General features: G+C 43.9%; 1 protein-coding gene and 1 long non-coding RNA gene across 4 annotated transcripts in view; both read right to left on the bottom strand.

The window, feature by feature from the left end:
• PTPRG (protein tyrosine phosphatase receptor type G) overlaps positions 1–25,426 on the bottom strand; it is a 777,462-nt gene that overhangs the window by 726,953 nt on the left and 25,083 nt on the right. The window lies entirely within an intron of this gene.
• Positions 1–25,426, bottom strand: part of LOC141585379 (uncharacterized) — an 89,907-nt gene that overhangs the window by 40,324 nt on the left and 24,157 nt on the right. Inside the window, exon 1 of the long non-coding RNA XR_012518804.1 lies at positions 1–25,426. This exon is cut by the window's left edge and continues 13,373 nt beyond it; it is cut by the window's right edge and continues 24,157 nt beyond it. This is a non-coding gene — a long non-coding RNA (uncharacterized LOC141585379).

Raw genomic sequence — 25,426 nt, 5'->3', positions numbered from 1 at the left:
TGCAACGTATGCAATAGTGTTGAGCTCTTAAGTAACATTCAGTTCCTGTTCTTACTATCACCCTGAGTACAGCCAAATCCATGTAGGCAAACATACGATACAATCTCTTTATCCATCTGCTGTGAAGACTGCTGGCTACAGCCCAGCATCCTTGCCCCATGGAGGCTCCTTTTCCCAAGCTTTCCTCCCTGGGCAATTTTTTATATTCAGTAGTAAATCACTTGTAATCTAAGAGACAGTGACAATACATCTACCAAATGATTCGGGTCTTCCAAAATCTCTTAAAAAGACTGATGATAAGAGCCAGTAGTAGTACTGCATTTTCTATTACTGTTATTGTGACTAGGTATAGAAGTGAACGCACAGGCCAGGCGCGGTGGCTCACGCCTGTAATCCCAGCACTTTGGGAGGCCGAGGCGGGTGGATCACGAGGTCAAGAGATCGAGACCATCCTGGTCAACATGGTGAAACCCCGTCTCTACTGAAAATACAAAAAAATTAGCTGGGCATGGTGGCACGTGCCTGTAATCCCAGCTACTCAGGAGGCTGAGGCAGGAGAATTGCCTGAACCCAGGAGGCGGAGGTTGCGGTGAGCTGAGATCGTGCCATTGCACTCCAGCCTGGGTAACAAGAGCAAAACTCAGTCTCAGAAAAAAAAAAAAAAAAAAGAATCCAGGTGCTTCCCTTCCCTTCTCTGTCAGCTCTCCTCAAACTTGTACCCTCAGGCTGGCAGCAGGATGGCTGCCATGTGCAGTTACGGGAGGCACATCCTGGCAGCACCCAGGCCACAGACAGAACTCAGCTTCCCAGGCTTCAAGGAAAGATGCGGCTCTCCATGGAAGGACCCAGCACCCACATCCTCCCCTTCCATTGGACATGTGGTGAGATCGCATAGTTGGTCCTGAAACAATCATTAATGACGGCTATGAACCAAATAGATCCACCTTGGAGCTAGGGTCTGGCTTCTCCCCAGCTGCTGGGCTTCTCCCTAGTTGCTCAGCTTCTCCCTTGCTGCTCAGCTTCTCCCTTGCTGCTCAGCTTCTCCCTGGCCACTCAGCTTCGTGGAGGAGGACAGCCCTATACAAAACTGAGGCTCTGTGAGGAAGAAGGGAGACAGAAGAAGGAAGATAGAAATGGATGCTGACAAGGGGTCGAACAGCATCCCCAATAAGCCTTCTGCCCTGGCAAGATGCAGACCAGGGATCACAACTGGCCGCCCACAGGACAAACTTAGCCAACAGACAATTATTTCAGCCCTCATGCAGTAATAAAAACGGAATTCATTAACAAAATTTAAAAAATTGGAATTAGGTAAAGTTTAAGATCCATGGTTTCTCTGGGAACACTAAAATAATCTAACAACACTGGCTGAAATTCCAACAAGGCAATCCTCAGGCCAAGCCCAACCCAGCTGGGCCCGAGAAGAGGCAAGTCACGCCCAGTTCTCCACAGTCCAGCCCCTCGCTGTGGCTCCACACCTCACTCCTTCACTGTTACGTCCTCAGCCCACATGCCATTTATTTGTTTGCAACCCCAGTTTCAGCCATCAAGAGACCCACTGAAGAAAGTGGGCCCTCAAACTGACAAAACCCAAATGCTAGAACATCCACCTCCTGGCCTCTCCACAATTTCACTGCTAAAGAGGGGCGGGAGGGAAGGATCAGGTTAATAATCCAATTTGTATCCATTCTGTTTCCATTGCTCAGACCCTCCCTCTACCACTACCAAAACAAACAAACAAGGGAGGTTTAAAGAGTTCCTGGAACTGCCTTTCTGTAGGAAAGAAATCTCTGAAATAAGAGCAGTAGTGATGAGGCTCAGCGCAGTCTCAGATTGATGTTGTGTTTGACACATCTCGGAAACGTCTGGCCCCGGGTATTTCAGTTTTAATGAATCCCAAAGAACACAGTTTGATTCGATTTCTGAATTCATGTGGCATTTTCTTGGGACAATATTCTAAGTATTTAAAGGATACCCATGCCAAGGAGACAGAGGATTCACACCAAAATGAAAACCTAACAGGGACTGCCCTGTACCCACAGCCTGTATTTGACAGGTGGCTGTCTATGCCACTTCTGTATCCCCAGCTGCAGTGTCCAGGATCCCCTAGAATGCACAATACCAGTTCTGGACCGCTGGAATGTTAACCAGGTTGATCTGTATAGCTGTCACTCTAAGTTCCAAACTGGGCACGTGTCATCCTCACCTGCCCAAAGCTCCTTCTCTCACCTCTTGGCAGAGATTCCTCTTTCCTAGGACAATGCTTTTCCGTCAGGCTGAAGTGGGGCCTTTTACCCCACTTCAATCACGTAGATGGGGACACCGTCTAAGCCTGTTCAGTTATTGATCCAGCTGAATGTGACCCAAATCTTGATCACTAACGGTAAGGCAGCTGGGCACGGTGGCTCACACCTGTAATCCCAGCACTATGGGAGGCCAAGACGGGTGGATCACGAGGTCAGGAGTTCAAGACCAGCCTGGCCAACAGGGTGAAACCCTGTCTCTACTAAAAATACACAATTAGCCGGGCATGGTGGCGCATGCTTGTAATCCCAGCTAGTCGGGAGGCTGAGGCAGGAGAGTCTCTTGAACCCAAGAGGCGAAGGCTACAGTCATCGCACCACTGCACTCCAGCCTAAGTGAAAAAATGAGACTCCGTCTCAAAAAATACAAATAAAGAGTAAGGCCGAACCCAGCCATGCCTCAAGCCAATCACCCCTCCATTTCCGCACCAACAGATTCTTCTATCTTCTTGAGCTTTGTGCGCATTTCTCATCCTTCCAAGTGAAAATATTTTGATCATAGGAAACAGAGGCATCTCAGAGACTGAGCCAGAAAACTGAGATTCTATGCAAAGAATCTGAAGAAGAATCTTCACATGAAGCCCGAGAATTGGTAAAGGAGTCAACCCCTATAAAGCCTGCCAGGGTGTATGCACTCACTGTCCTCAAACCACGACTTGTACATGAACCACGTGGACACATCTGGCCAAGGAAGGGGAGGGAGGAAGAAGAAATAACATGAGGCCGGCCGCAGTGGATCACGCCTGTCATCTCAGCACTTTGGGAGGCCGAGGTGGGAAGATCACATGAGGTCGGGAGTTCGAGACCAGCCTGACCAACATGGAGAAAACCCATCTCTACTAAAAATACAAAATTAGCCGGGCATGGTGGTACATGCCTGTAATCCCAGCTACTCCGGAGGCTGAGGCAGAATTGCTTGAATCCAGGAGGCAGAAGTTGCAGTGAGCCAAGATCGTGCCATTGTACTCCAGCCTGGCGGGGCGGGGCAGTGGGGAGGGGAAGAGGAGGAGGGAGAAGAAGAAACAACATGAGTCCAGGCCCAAAACGGTGGAAGAGTGAAAAGGAAATCCCAGATATGGCAACAGAATTCCAACATAGCCGCGATCATCACCTGGTTTTCTTACCAGTTTTATTGATATATAATTTATGTAAATTTAAGATAGACAACATTACTTGATAAGTGTATGTTGTACTTGATGAGTATATGTTGTGAGATGATGACCACAATCAAGCTGGTTAACACAGTTACCATGTGCAACAAGCCCATTTAAGAGCTACTCTTAGCAAATTTCAAATATACAATACAGTATTGTGAACTACAGTCACCAAGTGGTACATCAGCTTCTCAGAACTCACTCGTCTTGTAACTGAAGCTTTCTGTCTTTTGACCAGCATCTCCCCAGCTCCCCCAGCCCCTAGCAACCACCCTCTGACTGTTATCTCTGAGTCTGACTTGTTCAGATTCCACATCTAAGTCAGATCCTGCAGCATTCTTTCTCTGACTTATTTCATTTAGCATAATGCCCTCATCACTCCTTGGCTACACCCCATGTAATCTCCTTCCTTTGAGTAGGGGAGGAACCTGTGAGTCACTTAGAACCGTTACAAATGGCAAAAAAAGGAATGCTGCAGATGTAAAAATCAGCGACCCCAAACAGCTGACTTTAATTTAATGAATAGAGAATTTATCCTGAGTGGGACTTACCTAATCAAGTGAGTCTTTTAAAAGAGACTACAACCAGCAGAGACACTGACACCCTCCTGTTGGCCTTGAAGCCAAAGTCTGCATTGTGGAGATAGCCACGTGGCAGGCAAAGGCAGGCAGCCTTCAGGAGCGAAGGCCTCAGTCCTACAAACCTTCTGCCAACAACAGCAAGCCTTGGAGAGACTGAGCCTCCGATGAGCTCACAGCCCTGGCTCATACCTTACTTTCAGCCTGAGCAGAGGACCCAGCTGATTCCCAGACTCATGATCCACAGAAACTGCAGGATAATAAATGTGTGTTGTTTAAGGTTGTTGAGTTTGCAGTCATCTGTTATACAGCAATAGAAAATGGACACACCAGATAGAGTGACAGGTGTCACCAACCAGGAAAATGGAAAAGACAGAGGTGGGACCTCATGCCCTTTTAAGGAAGCATGGCAATGGGAGATGCCAAAGCCTTCTAGTTCTGGCAGCTGAGCTGCAAGTCAGGCTGGGTGTGGTGACTCACATGTGTAGTCCCAGTGCTTTGAGAGGCAAGGCAGGAGGATTGCTTGAGGCCAGGAGTTCAAGACCAGCCTGGGCAACATAGCAAGACCCTATCTCTCACAAATAAAAAACCAGAAAACTTAGCCAACCATGATGGCGTGTGCCTGTAGTCCCAGCTACTTGGGAGGCTGAGGTGGGAGGATCCCTTGAGCCCGGGAGTTCAAGGCTACAGTAAGCTATGATCACACCACTGCACTCCAGTCTGGGCAACAGAGCAAGACTCTGTCTCAAAAAAAAAGCTGATCTGGTGCTGTGGCTCATGGGTGTAATCCCAGCACTTTGGGAGGCCGAGGTGGGCAGATCACCTGAGGTCAGGAATTCGAAACCAGCCTGGTCAACATGGCAAAACCTGTCTCTACTAAAAACATAAAAATTAGCCAGGTGTGGTGGCAGGCACCTGTAATCTCGGCTATTCAGGGGGCTGAGGTGGAGAATTGCTTGAACTTGGGTGGCGGAGGTTTCGGTGAGTCGAGATCGTGCCACTGCACTCCAGCCTGGGTGACAGAGCAAGACTCCATCTCAAAAGAAAAAAAATAATTAATGAAAATGAATGCTTATTTACAAAGTCACAACAGACCCCTAACACAGTCCTCAGCAAATCATTAGGGTTCTCTCAGCACTTACTGACTGAATGAGAAAATAAACAGAAATGTGATTAAATCCTCCAGCAAAGAGAAGGCCAGCGAATGGGAGACGCCAGCTTATCAGATGCTGAGATTTGCTGAAGGTCAGTGTGTGGTATGATCCAACAGGAAAGGCCTTTGGGTCCAGAGAGACCTGGGCTACCTCATCAGTTGTCCCCTTTACCAGCTCTGTGATCCAGGCCAGTGAACAAGGCTCACTTTATTCTCCTCCAGTTCCATTTTCTCATCTAGACCAACCGAATGACTTGTCAAGTTGTGATGAAGATCGAATTAGGTCATATGTATCAGGGTTCCCTGCCTGGCTGCTCAATCTAGGAGTTTTATTGGAAAAAAGGGATCCTCCTCTCCTCTACTTTGCCACAACGAACCCTCCATGTGGCTGTGGCACAGCTAACCAGGTTCTAGGGGAAAAAACCTCATGGCAAGTAAGCCGATGAATGTCAGCGTTACAATACAGCGGTCACAGACTGCGTTCAACTAGCCAGTATGCCACTTGTCAGCTAGGACAATTATTCCAGCTTACCCTGATTCCAATTCCTAATTTAGTAAATGGAAATAATGGTACTTACATTACAGGCTGGTTGAGAGGGTTAAAGAAGAACTGATGTGACAAAGAATACTGTAATACCAGATACACAGGAAGCCACCAAAGGTATTAGACATATGGGCTCTTAAGTTTATTTTTATGATTTAAGCTGGGATCCTACAAGCCAGGAGTCCCAACAGGCAACTTAAAACCATGGGCAAAAGTTAAAGTTGAATTGTTACAACCTCTCACCACCATCAAAGAACAAGGTATGTTAAAGTTCTATTTTATGTTTTATTTTTTTGAGACAGAGTCTCACTCTGTCACCTAGGCTGGAGTGCAGCTGTGCGATCTCTGCTCACTGCAACCACTGCCTTCCAGGTCCAAGTGATTCTCCTGCCTCAGCCTCCCGAGTAGCTGGGAATACAGGTGCCTATCATCATACTCAGCTAATTTTTATATTTTTAGAAGAGACCGGGTTTTGCCATGGTGGCCGGGCTGGTCTCATACTCCTGGCCTCAAGTAATACACCACCTCATCCTCCCAAAGGGCTGGGATTACAGGCATGAGCTGGGGTTATAGGCATATATTGACAATTACATGTCAATAAAACTGTGTCCAGCCATGTGTTAAGATTCTAATCCCCAGTACCTCAGAATGTGACATGATTGGGAAACAGGGTCATTGTGGATATAATTAGTTAAGGTGAAGTCATCCTGGAGTAGAATGGGTCCTTAATCCAATATGACTGGTGTCCTGACAGTAAGGGGAGAGAGAGACTGATGGAGGATGACCGTGTGAACACACAGACACGGGTAGAATGCATGTGAAGACAGAGGCAGAGACTGGAGCCTGCATCTTCAAGCCAAGGAATGCCAAGGATTGCTAGCAAGGACCAGAAGCTAGGAAGTGGCAAGGGACAGATTCTTGCCAATACCTTGATTTTAGACCACCTGGGCTCCAGAACTGTGAGGCAATAAATTTCTTTTGTTTAACCCACCAGTTTGTAGCATTTAGTAATAGTAGCTATATTCGGCCATTATGGCATTGCTATGAAGAAATACCTGAGACTGGGCAATTTATAGAGAAAGAGGTTTAACTGGCTCACAGTTTTTCAGGCTATACAGGAAGCATGGTGCTAGCATTTGCTTAGCTTCTCGTGAAGCCTCAAGGAGCTTTCAATCATCACAGAAGGCAAAGCAGAGGCAAGTGGAGGTAGCTGGGGGATGCCATACAACTGTAAATGACCAGATCTCACAAGAACTCATTATGGCATAGACAGTACCAAGCTATGAGGGCTCCACCCCTATGATCCAAACACCTCCCACCAGGCCCCACCTCCAGTATTTGTGGATTACAATTCAACAGGAGTTTTGGGTGGGGGCAAACATCCAAACTTTATCAGTAGCTCTAGGAAACTAAACCAGATAGTGCCCCAAGTCAGTGGTGGTTTGGTAAATACTTACCATCCAGTTCCAGGAGGGCAAAGATTTATAGTGTTTGCTGATTTCCATGGTGTAAATATTCCCACGATAACCAATTTCAAAGCAACAGAGTGAAGTAACATCACCAAACGTAAAGGAGGAAAGATGTGCAGTAGCAAACCAAACACACACCCCCCCCACAGATACAATCTCCAGAACACAGATAAGAGTGAAATGTAGCGAAATCATTAGGAAGTGATGAGCCTGGGGTATTTATCACTTCTTAAATGTAATTTAATTGTTAGTTTACATACGTCTGTGTTTTAAAAGACTATGTATAATAGTCAGCTCTCAAAATTCCTGAAAATATAACAATCAGTTCTCATGAGCCTGCACAAGCAGTGACCCAGGGAAGGAAGTAGACAGCAGACCAGAAGCCAAAAGCCTCCACCCTCACATCTAAACTGTGCCTGGCCCTGCGAGCATGGGCTGCGAAACCAAGCCCCTGTGCAGAAGAGGGGTCCTGCTGACTGTCAGATGGTAACAGACAATGTCTGGTTAATTAAGCAGGTTTTACTGCAGCTAAAACCCTGAGCCTATCTTCTCCCTGATCCCATAAAGCATTTGTGGCAGTTCAGTTTTTAACCAATACAGGAGTAATTTGAAATCAATTTCCTCTCTCCTTGATGAACAATGGACTATTTAGTGTGACCCACAGAGAAAATGAGAAGCCCATGTGTGTGTGTGAGGCAGCTACCTGGAGCCCCAGCTGCAGCGTACCTCAATGCCTGACTGGTCCCACCGTGAGGATGTTGGTCTCATTTCTCTCTGGATTGTGTACACTAAGTTGGATGTTTGAACTTCTCTTTTAATTACAAGGGGGCAGGGGCCATATTTTATCCTTCTTGTTCAATCATCACATGCAAGCTATGAACGAGACACTCTGGAAACCCAAGTGAGCCAGACAGGTCCAGTCTCAACCCTACTGCCTCAGACAGCCAGGCAAAAGGCTAGGAAGTACCTACAGAAATTCAAAATAAATTTAAAAACAAAAGAAAAGGAAAAAGGCTAGGAAGGGCTGAAACAGAAACCTAAGAAGGCTTCCATTAACACAGTCACATAGAGACATTTGTCCAGTTAACCAGATGCGTCTGGCATAAAAGCCACCTGCAGGCTGGGAATTCCACCACTGTTTCCTAACCACTTCATCCTGGACAACTTAGCCTTGACTGGAGGTGGACAGCAATGCTCTCCCCGGGTTGTTGTAAGGTTCAAATGAGACCGAGTATGAGAGTGAGTACTCTGTTCCCTCTGCTCCTTAAACTTTTAACTTTATCGCTTTCACATTTCTGCTCAAATATCAACTTCTTCTAATGAGGTCGATTTAAAATGGGTGGCGATCCACCCAAATCCCGCCTCCACCAATTCATTTCCACGATTCTTCTTCCCTTTTTACTGACACTTGTCACCTTCTATCATGTTAGTCTGTTTCCCCTCAACTAAAATACCAGCTCCATGAAGGCTGATGTTATTTGTTGGTTTTGTCACTTTTCCAAATACCTATAATAAGGTATGGTACAGAGGAGGTACTCAATAACTATGAGAGATGGATGGATGGAGAGAAACAAAGAACTCTTATGGAAGAGACTCACTGATCCACCTCCAACATCATTTTTGTTTTTGTTTAATAAGTGAACAAAAGAATACATCATCAACACTGATTTGAGCCCATAAATAGCTGGAGATTACCCAAAGGATATAATATTGTGATTTTCCTCTAGTTAATAAAACTCACATCAAATAGCAAAGGCCAACGTGCCGGCATTCTACAGTGTCTCAATGTCTTCCCAAAGTGTGTTCTGGATGGGTTAGCTCAACTCAGAAAGGTGGGAGGGAGGCATTGAATGGAAGCTGTTACCCTGATTCGGTAAAGTTCTTTTTATTTTGTTTTGCTTTTTGAGACAGAGTCCCCCTCTGTCACCCAGGTTGAAGGACACTGGTGCAATCTCAGCTCACTGCAACCTCCGCCTCCAGAGTTCAAGTCATTTTCCCACCTCAACCTCCCAAGTAGCTGGGACTATAGGCATATGCCATCACACATGGCTAATTCTTCTTCTTTTTTTTTTTTTAGACGGAGTCTCACACTGTCACCAGGACTGGAATGCAATGGCACAATCTCGGCTCACTGCAACCTCCACCTCCCGGGTTCAAGCGATTCTCCTGCCTCAGCCTCCAAAGTAGCTGTAATCACAGGCACCCGCCACCACATTCAGCTAATTTTTTGTATTTTTAGTAGTTTCATTAGGAGTTTTCTATGTTGGCTTTAGGGGTTTGGCTATGTTGGCCAGGCTGGTCTCGAACTCCTGACTTCAAGCAATCTGCCTGCCTTGGCCTCCCAAAGTGCTGGTATCACAGGAGTGAGCCACCACATCTGGCCAAAAAAAGCTTCTTAAAAATCTGTTTTTATACAATGAGATTTCAAGTAAGATTTTATTTGCAAAACAGTTTCCACTGCTAAATGCAAGCCTGAAAATACCCAACTTCAAGACATTTACAAAAAACAAAACGAGGCCTGGTACAGTGGCTCCAGCCTGTAATCCCAGCACTTTAGGACACCGAGGCAGGAGGCCCGCTTGAGCTCAGGAGTTTGAGACCAGCCTCGGCAACACCAGGAAAACCCAACTCCACAAAAAAGAAAAAATAAGCCAGCCCTAGTGGTGCACACCTGTGGTCCCAACTACTTGGGAGGCTGAAGTGGGAGGATCACTTGAGCCTCAGAGATTAAGGCCGCAGTGAGCTGTCACTGTGCTGCGACACTCCAGCCTGGGTGACGGAACAAGACCCTGCATCAAAAAAAAAAAAAGAACCAAAACCACATAATCTCAAACTTTAGTAAGAAGTTCAAAAGGTAAAGTAGAAGGTTTCATCCAGAGTCAAAATTACCCTTAACAAATCCCCTGAATCACTCAGAAAGTACAGTTCACATCTTACATAATGATACAGTACATGTTTTATGTAATACCAACATTTACCGCCCACTGAGCTTGACTGACTTCAAAATCTTCATGCAGGTAACTGGGGATTAGAATTACTATGCTTTTCAGTACCCGGAAATGAACAAAAGATGAGTAGAAGTGTGCCTGCTTGTCTATAAAGTTCATTCTGTTACACACACACACACATAAACATATATATTTTTTCTTCTTCTTTGAGAAAAGGTCTCACTCCGTCACCCAGGCTAGAGTACAGTGGTAAAATCGGAGTACAGTGGCACGATCTCAGCTCACTACAACGTCTGCCTCCTGGGCTCAAGTGATTCTCCTGTCTCAACCTCTTGAGCAACTGGAACTACAGGTACACACCACCATGCCTGGCTAATTTTTGTGTTTTTTTGGTAGAGATGGGGTTTTGTCACATTGGCCACACTGGTCTCAGAAACTCCTGCCCTCACGTGATCAGCCTGCCTCGGCTTCCTAAAGTGCTGAGATTACAAGCGTGAACCACCATGCCCAGCCATTCTATTATATTCTATTATAAAGCCTTTACAACTTTCAGAACCATGAATGCATTTGTTTGCTGTGGTAAAGAATGCAGGATTGGCCAGGCACGGGGTTCATGCCCATTATCCCAGCACTTTGGGAGGCCAAGGCGGACAGATCACTTGAGACCAGAAGTTCTAGACCAGCCAGGGTAACATAGCAAAACCCTATCTCTACACACACACACACAGACACACACACACACACACACACACACACACACACACAAAATAGCTGGGCATGGTGGCGTGCACTTGCAGTCCCAGCTACTTGGAAGGCTAAGTTGGGAGGACCACTTGAGCCCAGGAAACGGAGATTGTAGTGAGCCTAGATCATGACTCTGCACTTCAGCCTGGGAGACAAGAGCTAGATCCTGTGTCAAAAAAAAAAAAAAAAGCAAGATATGTGAAAGCACCTAGAAAATAGTTTCAATGCCCAAGCACGAAGGGTCACACCTGTAATCTCAACACTTTGGGAAGCTAAGGCAGGCAGATCCCTTGATGTCGGGAGTTCAAGACCAGCCTAGCCAACATGGTGAAACCCTGTCTCTACTAAAAATACAAAAAGTAGCTGGATGTGGTAGTCCCGGCTACTTGAGAGGCTGAGGCAGCAGAATCACTTGAACCTGGAAGGTGGAGGTTGCAGTGAGCCTAGACTGTACTACCGCACTGCATCTAGGCTGGGTGACAGCACAAGACTATCTCAGGTAGGTAGGTAGGTAGGTAGGCAGATAGATAGATAATAGATAGACAGACAGATAGATGGTTTAATGCACAGTAGGTGCTCACTAATTCCAAATCTGTAGGTTGCTTGACTGCCAACACTACTAACTGAGATTTTAGAGACACAAAACTAGTCATCTTCCTACCATATGCAGGTGTTGAATTGGGTCCCCACACAGTCCTACATACTCATTCCCAGGGCCTCAGAATGTGATCTTATTTGGAAATCAGGCCAATGCAGATGTCATTAATTAGGATCAGGTCATTAGGGTGGGCCTTATTCCAATACAACTGGTATCCTTACAACAAGGGGAAGCCTGGACACGGACACACACATCCAGGGAGAACGCCACGTGAACACCAAGGCATACATCGGTGTCGCGCTTCTGCGGGCCAAAGAATGTCAAAAGACCACCAGAAGCAAACCACCAGAAGCTAGGCGAGAGGCACAGAGCACACTCTCCCTCACCGCCCTCAGAAGGAACCAACTCTGCCTACACTCTCAGATTTCTGCCCTCCAAAACTATGAAACAATACGTTGTTGCTGTTAAAGCCACCCAGATTGTTGTATTTCTGTTGCATTTTGTTACAGGGGCCTTAGCAAATGAATATACCATCTAAGCTCACATTTTCTCCTGTGGCTCCACTCAACGGCTCACACCCAAGCTCTTGGGCACTAATGGCTTAGAGTCCTGTGACTCTAAGTGGAGTCACCACTTAACTGATGGCTGAGTTTAATGAGCGTATCTTTTTTTTTTTTTTTTTTTTGAGACAGTGTCTCGCTCTCGGCTCACTGAATCCTCCACCTCCCGGGTTCAAGTATTCATCTGCCTCTGCTTCCTGAGTAGCTGGGACTACAGGCGCACACCACCACACCCAGCTAATTTTTTGTACTTTTAGCAGAGACGAGGTTTCACCATGTTGGCCAGGATGGTCTCGATCTCCTGACCTCGTGATCCACCCACCTCAGCCTCCCAAAGTGTAGGATTACAGGTGTAAGCCACCACGCCTGGCTGATGAGCATGTCTTATAGCTCTTCACCCTACCGAGTAATAAGCCTCCAAAATAAGACACAGGATGGAAACAGCACAGGATGCTCAACCTCACATCCTAGTTCACAGACAAGAAAAGCAATCTCCAGGGTAAAAGCACAGACACTAGCTGCAACTAGCTGCCTCACTGAAGCAAGAAAAGCCGTTCTTCTCAATTTTTCCACTTTGTTGGCCCACTCCTTTTCTTCCCATGGTGAATAAAAACACCCAAGGGGAAATGCGGACCCATTCATCAACATTCCCAGCCAGACAGTGAGCTGCTTAATGGCTTTATCGATTCCTTGTTTTGCTCTACATTATGTGTTACATTGGCTCAAGCAGTCCATACAAGAAGAATCAAGATGGTGTTGGCAAAAAGGCATTATTTCATTTTAAGCTTGTTACCACTGAGACCAGTCAACCCTGAACAGAAGTAGCCGAGTTTCAAAACAAGCAAGTGTAAAACTTCTATTCATTCAGTGCCAACAGCTCCTTCCCATGGCCAGTGTCCCCTCCGTTTCAAAGCCCTATCTTGGCTGGTAAAGAAAAACAAACTGTGGCAACCACCGCACCTTTTAAGTGGATTTTTCATGCTAAAAAAATGTTTCACTTTGTTTTCTACTCCATGACAATAGTTCCAAAATGCTTTGAGAGGATAAAGTTCTTATTAGTCAAATTACAGCTACCACAAATCACTCTATCCGTTTTCACATCAATACCAATGTTTAGCAAAAATAAAGTGATTAAATGGCTCACAGAAATCTGTCAAAGAAATACAGGGTCTTCAACATCCTTGCAGATGTCTCCATGTTAATGGATTAAATTAAAGATGACATAAGCCCACAACACACAGGAAATTCAAACAAATTTATTAAGTTCAGGACAATGACCTAACACCAAATCCTACATGGTAAAAGGATTAAATCAGACCCTTCAGCAAATGTACTAAGATGCCCTAGACAATGTGGGCTGCTGGTGGTATCCTAAGCTAACAGACCAGGGAGAGTAAAACTCAATATTAAATGTTCTATACCATTTAGTTCAATCACAGATTCAGTCAGGCCTCCATAACAGTAGGTTCCACATCCTTGAATTCAATCAACAGCAGATCAAAATCCAAGGATCCAGAGGGCCAACAATAAGGGACATGAGCATCTGCAAATTTTGGCATCCACACGGAGTCCTAGAATCAATGCTCGGCAGATATGGAGGGCTAATAATACGGTATGGTCTGAATCTGCCGCCCAAAGTTCACGTGCTGGAAACCTGATCCCCAATTCAGCAGTGGTAGGTGGAGCCTAATGGGAGGTGTCTGGGTCTCGGGACCACTGCCCTCATGAATGGATTAATGCCATTAAGGAGGGAATGGGTTTGTTATTGGGAGAGTAAGTTCCTTATAAGAAGACTTAGTTTGCCCCCTCCCTACCTTTGCCTTTCCACAGTGGAATGACACGAGAAGGCTCTCATCACATGCTAGCCCCTTGATCTTGGACTTCCCAGCCTCCAGAAGCCTGAGCTAATAAATATCTCTTCACTATAAATTACCTAATCTCAGGTATTCTGTTATAACAGCACTATAAATTACCTAGTCTCAGGCATTCTCTTATAGTGGACTAAGACGTATGTTACTAAAATGTAGGTTAAACTGCATAAAAAACATTTAGAAAATTATTCCCTTCTAAAAAGTAATTGTGTCTTACTAAAGAATAAGAGTAAAATAATAATAATAATAAACTAATAGGTTCTAAACTCATATACATGCAACTATTATTTTTATTCATCGTCTTTTCTATTTGCCAAAGAGGAAACCATTTCGAACTAGCAAAGAGGAGACTTGGGTTTAAACTCACTTCTGCCACCAACTCACTGTGACTCTCAATGGGTCTCAGACTTTCTGAATCTCAGTTTCTTCCTCAGGAATGAGAGAAGTGTTACACTAGATAAAAAACCAAAAGCTCGCTTTAAAGCCTCAGACAGCAAGTGTCTTGCCCTACACTATCCCAATTATTTGTCAAATAAAGAGGTCATGTTATGTGTTGCATATACTGTGCTTCAACAAAAACAAAAAATCCATCAGAGTTGATGAACGGATTCTGTGTTTTGAAAACCCACTAGTGAAATCTGTTCTCTCTCTTGCAAAAAAATTCCTGTTGTTTGTATAAATGAATATGTATGTTGTCTCACACGCAGAAAAAGTAACGTGAAACTTACAGTAAAATTCTACTTAATTTAAGCTAAATGTGCATATGCATTGTCTTCTTACAATGGAAATCAAGTTGAGACTAGGGGGTTCAAGAATGAGGGGGTATCCACACATAAAACTTCTACATTAACCTAAGCATTTCAAAGATAAGCAAATTTCCAAGAATACTCTTTGTCCTAAAATATCCTTTGGCCAAAAAATTACTAAAAACTGATCTAAGAAGAATACATTTTCCATTTCTAAAACCAAACACAAACTCTGAGATTCTGCAAATTTGTTTTCAAATGAATTGTCCTTCTGCCTAAATAGATTTTTGCCTTGAACGTAGGCTGTGAATAAATCACATGAGTTGGGGGAGCTTTCTTTTCAAAAATACCATCAATTTTTCCAAGTCTTGCTAAAAAAAAAAAAACACAATGATACTAACACTTCAAGTTATAGCTGCTTATTCTTTAAAACACTTTGTTTACTGAGAGAAACAGACATATAAAAAGAAAAACATATAAGTGATCTAATCTATTCCCTTGAAGTGAACATTAGATTCCTTAACTATGATATGAACCAGTTACCTAAAGCTGTAAAACCAGTAAGACTCTAAGACCCCAACCCAGTTTTACACATAAATATTAGATAGTCCCACCGAGCTTGACAGCTGGTGTGTCAAGTATACAAATGATATTCCAGCCTACCACGAATGAATATAATGTCTTTTCAATTAGGAGAACGGTCACACGTTTGCAGAATAAAATTTTCTGCCACTTTCTCTCAGGCAGTCACAGGACATGCCTTCTTTGCCCAAGTTCTGACATCTAGTCCCTTTCTTGGAATTGCAACACTGTTGACCCGTCTTGGAGCATATACAAACTTTGAGGACCCATTCTCAGCTGTAAAAAGAGACATCTTGCAGTTCCCACAGTCTTACTTCAGTTAATTTCAGTTAATTTTGAGCAGCTAAATAACACTACATCATCAGATTTTTTTCCCCTTGTGCAAAAGAAGTACAACGTTAATAAGTACTAGCACCTAGCATGGAAACAAATGGTTCACCACAAACAGAGACAATGCAGTTCCTCCATTCAGAGTACAAAGAAAAAAAAACCACACACACATCTTGTTAGGTTTTGTCCAGGGAAGTGGGAGATTATTGCTGCTCTCATTATACAGACACGTGCAGCATGTTCAGACAGAAACCAAAAAATGTAGACTGTCATCTGTGAGCTTTGACAAAATGACAAACATCTGTAAAAAAACAGACTAGTTTTCTCATTTTTCATCCAGATAGGAAAACCTTTCACTTTCCCACAACAGACAAGGCATAGTTAAAAGGAGAAAAAAAAAAAAATTAGTGCACTAATTGTAACAATTCCCTGTCCATTTCAGACCTAAGCTATGCTTAGACCCGGCCAATTTTATTGTAACATTGTGTTTCTTCTTGTAAACTATTTCCCCAAACACACTGCATTTCTCAGTCACGCCTTATTGATAAGAGTCAGGCTTGAAAGCAGGGCTGCCAGATTATTATCGTAGTGTATAAATTACCAACATGCAAAATGTTGATCGATGTCGGCGCCACTGGTACAACCAACCCAAGCTAGCTTTGAGGCTCAAACCAAGGACATGGCACTAAACAGGCACATAATAACTACTTGCCAAACTGAGTAACACTCTACCTAACAAACTAAACAACTTCATTCCTGAGTGTGCTTCAGCAGAAATAACTGATTGGATGGAGGAGGTGGTGGTATGCAGAGGGGGTGTTCCTCCAACCCTCTGAAGTTGCTCTTGTCCTCTAAATACGCAGCATTTGTAATCACTGTCTCTCTTCTGCTTGCACTCCCAATGTCTAACAGCCACAATTAAGGCCTGATCTACTTTCCTCAAGCGTATCTGTACTTCAGGCACCAAGTCAATTCACACTTGGTCCACTCAGAATGGAAGAAATGCCCATGTAACTAACAACCCACAGCTGTACCCTACACAGGCAGAGATGCAGGGCTCTGCATTGCAATCCACCAGGCGCCCTCCTCCCAGACGACTATTTTCATCCCCCCTTTTTGTTTAAATATATTTTGGCCCATAGCATTCTGATGAGTCCGTGCTGGGCAGAGGACAGGCTTCCAAATACTTATTCACTCAATCCAAACATTCGGCAACAGGTAGGATATTCTGTTAAGAACCGTGCCTAGTACATAGTTTAGATTCTGCTTTCAACATTGTATTTTTTTCAAAAAGTAATTTTAACAATCAATACACATTCATTACAAGCCACATTGAACATCCTGAGATGCATTTTATTTTTTAAACACAGCTGTCCGTCTGCTGCCTGCATTGCTTTATCAAGCTCTAAGTGATTAAGGAAAAAAAGAGAATTCGTTTGCTGTGATAAGACACAGATCTGTGTATCTTTCCAGTTGCCTTCGAGGTTGAAAGAAATGAGGTCTTCATGAGTGCCAGCTAGCTATTAATTAAACTTAGTAGCAACAAAATATTACTTTTCGAGCACTTTAAAGAACTGAGAACAGCTACAGAGCTCAGCAGAATTTTTCTGGAATTTTTTTTTTTTTTTAAGTTTTCCTGACCCCCTTTTCTAACTTCTCTCCTCATTAAAAATGCCTCAATCTGAAAGGAAATGAAGAGAACAGGAACAAGAGCTGATAAGTAAATGCAAGTGATTATTGTAAGAACCTCACTCATCTCTAATTTTTGAAACCCAGTTCATTTTATTTAGCTAAGAAAAGGAGAACTGTACACACAGCTTGTTTTTAAGAATAGATTTTAAGCCTTTAAGCAGCAATTCCCACCCATGTAACCAGTTATTTTGACTGTGAGCAAAATCTGGACCATCTTTTTTGTTTTATCTCATTATTTCTACCTAGCTCACAAAGGACATGCTGATTCCTGGACTTAAAGGAAATTAAAGGAACACCTAAAAGCAATTCAATTCATCATGGTGGGGCCTCTCTTGACACACACTGCTTTAGGGTTTCAGTGGTGTGGGCCCTGATGGGGATGAAGTGCCCAGCGTGTATACAGGGATATGCCATGAAGAGGAGACAGATACGGGCCAGGGTTCCCTGACCTGCTCCAGCCCTGCATCAATCTCAAATTCCAACAGGCGTAGGAATTGCTTGGAGAATCTTGTGAAGAACAGATCCTGATCCATGAGATCCCACAGTGGGGCCTTAGAGCCTGAGAGTCTACATTTCCAGTAAGGTTCCAGGTGACAGTGATACTGCTGACCAGAGCATGACACTCTTGAGTAGTAAGTCACAGAATATCCCAGAACACCTCAGGCCCACTCAGGACCTATATTGTGTTTACCTGGCCAGTATTCATTCTCTCTAGGGAACCACCTTCAGGACAATCCCATGGGCCATACTTAGGTCAAAGATGGGGCTACGCCCCACGTGGAGTCCACTAAGGGTCAGCCCCCGCCACCGGGGCTTTTGCTGGCACTTGTGGGGTAAAATGAATGACTATTTCCTATTCAACCTGTAGAACGCAATCTTGTGGGACTACTTTCACCAGAATTCAAGAAGGTGGGCAGGTGATTTTCAGAGACAGGGTAAATATCGAGGGATCACAAGCTAGACAGATCACATCCTTTCTTTAAAAAAAAATAATAGAGAGAGCGAGAGAGAGGAAAAAAAGAAAAAAAAGAAAAGAATTGGTGTTTCCTACAATGACTGCTAAGAAAATCATATGCAACTATTTTGATTAGGCGTAACTTTATATAAAAACAAAAACGGCATGTTGCAATATCCGTTTACCCTGGCACAGCGTAAGCTTCAGAGAAAGGGAAAATTCAGTCATCTTTTTTTCCCCAGTGCCTCTTGCTGAGGGAAACTCCAAGCAGTCTGGGCTCATCCAACATTGTTTTCATGCTGGCTGACTGACACAGCAGTTTCTAGGCCATGCTGGCTCTGAAGGCGGGAACACGTTTCAGTTATCCTTTCCAGGCTCCGCAAAAACCTCAGCAACTGACACACAGCAGAGAATGACCAATCAGCACTCCGCTGCGTGGGGACACTTCGTATCTGTTCTCTTCTGGAACATCCCCTTCTACCCCTTTAAGGAACAATTCTCAAGATCTTTGGGAAATCAAGTTCAGCGTAGATTGACTAACTTAGCTGCTTATGCCTAGAAACAGGATTCGAACCAAATCTGTCTACCAGTTCCAGAGCTCTTGTCACCATCTACCCAGTTCCAAAACCCATGTCCCCAACCCCAACCACTTTATCATGGAGCTACAGTGAATATTTCTAAGCCAGAGAGTATCATGCTTCCACCACCAAGTTCAAAACCTGAGGTCCACAGGATTCTCTCTGGTTTCTCTACACCTCACTGCCCTCTCCCCTTCCTATTCCTTCTCTAGCTCGTTTCCATGCCACTGACCTAGAGAAGGGCAAGCCACCGGTCCCTCTCCCCTCCTGCTGAAAGGCAATTCAGCAGTAAGGCAAGGACGTCTTACCTGTCCCTCAACAACGGAGGGCAGAAAACCCACAGCAGGGCCAGCGACACAGCAGGTAGGACGTCCTGGATGCGTATACACTTGGCCTGCAGTTATCACAGCAGGCTCATTCCTGTGCCCTCTCAACCTCCAAAAAAACAAAGAAAATGAAATAACATCCACAAGAAGGAAAGCTAAGAGGACCAGCTAGTGGAGACTCAATATTGCCCTAGGGTATCCAGGACCACAGGAAGAGGAGGGCTCGCCAAAACCCTCGTTTCTATCATCCTGTGATCCAGCAGTTCCAGAGCTCACTGAAACCTCCACTTCCCACAGGTTCAAGCGATTCTCGCAACTCAGCTGTTCAAGTAGTTGGGATTACAGGCATGCAGCACCACGCTGGGCTAATTTTTGTGTTTTTAGTAGACACACTGTTTCACCTGGTTCCTCTGCAGCAGATTTTTAACAATAGAATACTATACTGTACCTAAAAAGACTATGTTAAATGTATTAGGGATCAACAATGAAGTATGTTTTAAACTATTACCAAATGAAAAAAGCAAGCAATAGAATGATAAACACAGGATATTATTCCGGTAAAAATAATCTATATATTTGTATAAATATACTTTTGTAAACCTATTCAAATCGCTTCATACTCTAGGGCAGCGGGGCTAGAGGAAGTAGTCAGCAGATGTAAGCCTTAGTTGAAATGTTCTAAGGGAAAAAAAACGTATTTATGTCATATATATATAGTGAAAAAAGTATACATATATATGTTTTGTTTTGTTTTTTGAGACAGAGTCTTGCTCTGTCACCCAGGTTGGAGTGCAGCTGCTCAATGATCTTGGCTCACCACAATCTCCGCCTCCTGTGTTCAAGTGATTCTCCTGCCTCAGCCTCCACAGTAGCTGGGATTACAGGTGCAAACCACCTGTAATTTTTGTGTGTTTTTTTTTGTTTTTTGTTTTTTGTTTTTTTTTCAGTGGAGACAGGGTTTTGCCATGTTGGCCAGGCTGGTCTTGAACTTTTGACCTCAGTGATCTGCCCGCCTCAGCCTCCCAAAGTGCTGGGATTAGAGGTATGAGCCATTGTAGCTGGCCTATTTTTTTTTTTAGACGGAGTTTCGCTCTTGTTACCCAGGCTGGAGTGCAATGGTGCAATCTTGGCTCACCGCAACCTCTGTCTCCTGGGTTCAGGCAATTCTCCTGCCTCAGCCTCCTGGGTAGCTGGGATTACAGGCACGCACCACCATGCCCAGCTATTTTTTTGTATTTTTAGTAGAGACGGGGTTTCATTATGTGGACCAGGATGGTCTCGATCTCTTGACCTTGTGATCCACCCGCCTCGGCCTCCCAAAGTGCTGGGATTACAGGCGTGAGCCACTGTGCCTGGCCTTATTTTTTTAACTAAAGAAAAAAATAAGCTCCAACAATGCCTACTCTAGGAGTAGATGCTCCCACGCTCCCGGCCCATCCATCTCAATCAGAAATCAAAGATGACACCATCCTGAGAAGACACGTGCCCAATGGTACACAGACACAAAGGTCTAGGCATTTCCAAAGAGCTGTGTCATGCTCAGTCACCACTTAACACATGCGTCTAGGAAAGCGTCAGTCTGATATCCTCTGGCTCCTGGCATCATCTCTGGCCTAACTCCTCAACTTCTCACCACCGATTCCCTAAAACTGTGGGTCTCTTGCTCTAACAACTTGAAATGGCTGTTTTCTATAAATCTAGTCTAGTAACTGACCCTTACTACACACCCATATTCCACTTTCATTTTCCCTGCTGAGTTTAATAATCATCCAACCATCCGCCAGTCCACTGTCCACCTATCCACCCATCTACCCATCCATCCATCCGCCCTACAACTCTTCATAAGCAGCTGCCACGTACCCCATGTGCCAAGCACACAGCAATGGACAAAGCCATCCTGACACTCAGACCAGTCTAGTGGCCTGAGCTACGCACACTGATCCCTGCCCCGACCCCATCAGCCACCTGAATTCTGAAAGTTCGGAATGACGTTGAGCCACCAACAGCTAAAATGCAAAAGAACTGCGTTCAAATCCTATCCCTGCTACTGGCCAGTTGTGTAATTGGAGGAAATTTTTTCTGTGAGCCTCAAAGCTTTCTCATTTCTTTGGTAGAGATAGTATCTTAGAAGCAGGTATCTGAGAAGATGCTTATATCTCGTGAGTTTGTGGTAAAGATTAAATTAATAAATACAAGGTGCTAAGTTCAGGACCTGGAACATATCATTCAACAAGTGTTAGTTTCCTTAATGAGAGGGTATTAGAGTTAAGAGTTGGCAGGCTTTTTCTGTAACAGGGCATATAATAAATATTTGGGCATGCGGGCTACATAGCAGTCTTCCACTGTGGTGCTGTTTACAAAAACTGGACATGGCTATTTCAATAAAATATGAGCATGGGTATTTCAAGAAAACTTTACTTATGGACCTGAAATTTGAATGTCATAAATTATGTATGTTTCAAAATAATATTTAAATTATTTTCAACAATTAAAAATGTAGCAAAATATTCTTAGCTTGCTAGCTGTACAAAATAGGAGGTGGGCCAGATTTGGTGGTCCCAGGCTGCAGTTTGCTTACCCGTTTTACAGGAAATCCTATAAGCTACAGAGAGATCAAGAAATCCCAACTTAGCACACTATGAATTTTTCTTCCCTGTAGAGAGCTGACTACAACTGCTATTTGTTGCAGAAGCCTCCAGCACTGGACTACTTGAAGAAAACAACACATTATCTAAGCATATATATACATGGATGCATATACGAGTATGTGTGTGTATACATATTTTTTCATGTATATGAATATGTTAATAAATACCCCTCCCTAGGACCAGGCACGGCGGCTCACGCGTGTAATCCCAGCACTTTGGGAGGCCAAGGCGGGTAGACTGTCTGAGCTCAGGAGTCCGAGATCAGCCTAGACAACATGGTGAAAACTTGTCTCTACCAAAATACAAAAAAAAAAAAAAAAAATTAGCAGGGAGTGGTGGCTCAGGCCTGTAGTCACAGCTACTCCAGAGGCTGAGACATGAGAACTACTTGAACTCAAGAGGTGGAGGTTGCAGTGAGCCAACATCATACCACTGCACTCCAGCCTGGGCAACAGAGCAAGACTCTGTCTCAATGAATGAATGAATGAATGAATGAATGAATGAATGAATGATCCCTTCTAAATTTTGTATTTCTAGAATGTTTTATGATGGATATAACATCAGTTTAAGAGTACGACTGTAATTTCGGAAAACATGAAGAATAGGTGTATACGTTCAAAACTTTCTCCCCGCAACAAGAGTACCAGATCAAAAAGAATTACGACAAGCTCACATGCCTCCTTTCAGGAACAGGACACGTAATTGTAATAAAGAGCAAATAAAAATCTGAATCTAACCACAGGAAGCATCACAGAAATCCAAAGTGAGGGAGATTCTGCAAAATAAGTGGCCTATACAATTCAAGGAGCAGGATCATGAAAGGTAAAGTTCCAGATTTAAGAAGACTTTTTAAAGAGACAAGACAACCCAATGTAAAGTGTGATCACGGATTTGAATCCTGGACCAGAAAAAAAGCTTAAAAAAAAAAAAAAGAAAAAGAAAAAGAAAAAAGAAAAGAAACACTGGGCCTGCTGCAGTGGCTCATGGCTGGAATCTCAACACTTTGGGAGGCCAAAGTGGGAGGATCACTTCAGCCCAGGAATTTGAGACCAGCCTGGCAACACAGCAAGACCATTTCTACAAATACAAAAATTTTTAAAGTTAACCGGGCATGGTGGTGCGCACCTGTAGTCCTAGCTACTCAGGAGGCTAGGGTGGGACGATTGCTTGAACCCAGGAGGTTGAGGCTACAGTGAGCTATGATTGTGTCACTGTACTCCAGCCTAGATGACAAAGTAAGACCCTATCTCAAAAAATATATAAAATTAAATTTAAAACTTTACTGTTTCCTATAAAAAATAATAGACATTAGTGCGATAACGAACTAAATTTGAAAAAGATCTGTAATTAGATAACAGAACTGTATCCAAGTCGGTTTTCTGATGTTGATGACTGTAGCATGCTTAAGCAAGAGAATGTCCCTGTTTTGAGGAAACACATCTTGAAGTATGTGTTGCAGACATGATGTTTCTTTACCTTTAAGATAAAGAAACATCATGTCTGCAACTTACTCTCAAACTTCTCAGAAAAAAAGTGTGTTTGAGAGTGAGTGAGTCAGAGAGAGAGAGAGAAAGACTGTGTGTGTATGTGTGTGTGTGTGTGTGTGTGTGTGTGTGTGTGTGTAGAGAGAGAGAGAGACAAAACAAATGTGATCACCTTAGTATCTGGAGAACCTGAGCAGAAGGGGACATAGAAATCCTTTGTACAATTTTACAGCTTTTCTAGAAATCTGAAATTATATCAAAATTACAAATTTAAGGATGAGGAATAAATGATAGCTACAAGTTCTCTGCTAAAAGCTCTTTCCATAGACAGCATGCCTGTTTGCTTTCTACGCTTGCATTTTACAAAATAATGGAGGGTGATATTTGCTATCAGTGCTACAAATAAGCTAACATCAAGACTGTGTATACTATCACCACAGGCCCTTAATTTCCACTGTAACATACAAAGGAGTCAAAACACTGCCCCCAATCCCCTTAACATCAGCCCCTGCAATGGGCCATAGCAGACTCCTCTGCCCTTGGCATCCACCAGGTGAGTCACACCTGCTGTGTGTCCTACATGTGGGCACAGAGCTGGAAGCAGACAGATGTATCTGGGCACAGAAATACCTGAGTAACATGTGGTCTATAAATGATAAGGAATAAACACAGTAAGAACATGACAGCCCAGTCTGTCTGATGATGTTCTATCATTTATTTCCACATCAACGTTAGTCAAAGAAGCCAAGCAGATTCTTTCCAGGAGGCCAGCGCCAAGGCAAATGGGACATGCAGACCAAAGGAATGTGTCAATGCCCTCCTGGTCCCACTGCCTTTCCCATCCCTATGTTTCCAGTTTGCAGATTCTCACAACCCTACTGCTCTCATCACTGTGGCCAGTTCCTTCCCAGGAAGCCAGACTCTCAAAAGTAGCAACTTTTCAGTAATGCTGGCCCTGCAGACAAGATAACGTTAGAAACTGGTGGTGCAAACGCACAGAACAACAGTCAGGCTTTAGTTTCCTATCAGTGACCTGTGGAGATCCAAGGCAACGAGTTCTAAAGCCACCACCAATTCCCCTGCACTGGGAAGGTGCTCACTGGTTGCCATGTCATCTTCATACACCAGAGTCCAATCCCAAAACCCTTACATGAAAATGACCCACTAATTGGGTCCCCAGTGCCTCCATCATAAATAGATACTACAATAGGCAGTGTAATTGGCAAGCTTCTGCTGCCAAGACGACCACTTTTTTTTTTTTTTTTTTTTTTTTAATTTCCCACTGAAGAACTTGTCCTTCCTGACCTTAAGTTTCAAATCCTAGATATTTTGGGATGGAAAAGGTCTACTCAATCAGAGGAATCTATCACCTAATGAAAGCCATTAAAGTAGCAATTAAATCAAAATCCATACTAGAAAAACAAGGCAAAAAATAAAAAGAGAAATTAAGCCGAAAGCAAATGCATTTGTAATTTCCTTTGTCTCAATTGTCCAGAGGCTTCACTAAAAATGCACATTATCATCCAGCTGCCCCAATCAGTGTCTTGTCATTTTCCAATGGGATTACCAGCTAGATGGTTCCGCAAGGCAGGCAGCAGCACCTGGCACACAGTAGGTCCCCAGCAAAGGAAACAGATTTGAGAGAAGAGAAGACTTCTTCAAGAATTTTCTGCCACTGACTAAAAAAGAACTTGGATCTTCATCATTCGTCTCCTAAGAATCAAACTGCATGCTAAATAAAAGACATTTTAATATTTCCAACATGGTTCTCTAATACGGTTTTCCTCCTTTCAGACAGGGTCTGGCTCTGTTGCCCAGGCTGGAGTGCAGTGGCACAATCCCAGATCACTGCAACCTTTGCCTCCTGGGCTCAGGCCATCCTCCCACCTCAGCCTCCCAAGTACCTGGGACTACTATCGGCACACATAACAGGGTTTTGCCACGTTGCCCAGGTCGGTCTCCAACATTCAAACTCAAGCAATCTGTCCACCTTGGCCTCCCAAAGTGCTAAGATTTAGGTGGAAGCCCACACCAGCCTCTAATATTGTCTTTTATTTATTTATTTTTTTTTTTTGAGACGGAGTTTTGCTCTTGTTACCCAGGCTGGAGTGCAATGGCTCGATCTCGGCTCACCGCAACCTCCGCCTCCTGGGTTCAGGCAAG

This window comes from Saimiri boliviensis, chromosome 8, assembly GCF_048565385.1.
Source record: "Saimiri boliviensis isolate mSaiBol1 chromosome 8, mSaiBol1.pri, whole genome shotgun sequence".
Taxonomy (NCBI): domain Eukaryota; kingdom Metazoa; phylum Chordata; class Mammalia; order Primates; family Cebidae; genus Saimiri; species Saimiri boliviensis.
This window is presented reverse-complemented; position numbering and strand designations above follow the sequence as displayed.